We start from the raw sequence: 219 nt of genomic DNA on the forward strand, positions 1-219 counted from the left end.
TATATTTAAGTTTCTACTTTTACATAAATATGTGCCTGTATACATAGCCATTTGTACGGTTTGTAAACTAAACTGGAAAGGATAAAAACAAAATAAAATAAAAATAAATAAGTAAATACAATAACTAGGGTAAATGTATATGAGATGGATGAGTTTATCAAACTTGATAACAGTCTATACTTCTAAACATGCTACTTACTACATGTCTATTATTCCTAG

General features: G+C 26.0%; 1 protein-coding gene across 1 annotated transcript in view; it reads right to left on the reverse strand.

Moving 5' to 3' along the window:
• The window catches only part of LOC119586318 (inositol 1,4,5-trisphosphate receptor-like), a gene marked incomplete at its 5' end in the record, with an annotated part of 125834 nt that overhangs the window by 81767 nt on the left and 43848 nt on the right, over nt 1–219 (reverse strand).

This window comes from Penaeus monodon, chromosome 21 (genome assembly GCF_015228065.2).
Source record: "Penaeus monodon isolate SGIC_2016 chromosome 21, NSTDA_Pmon_1, whole genome shotgun sequence".
NCBI classification, from domain to species: Eukaryota; Metazoa; Arthropoda; class Malacostraca; order Decapoda; family Penaeidae; genus Penaeus; species Penaeus monodon.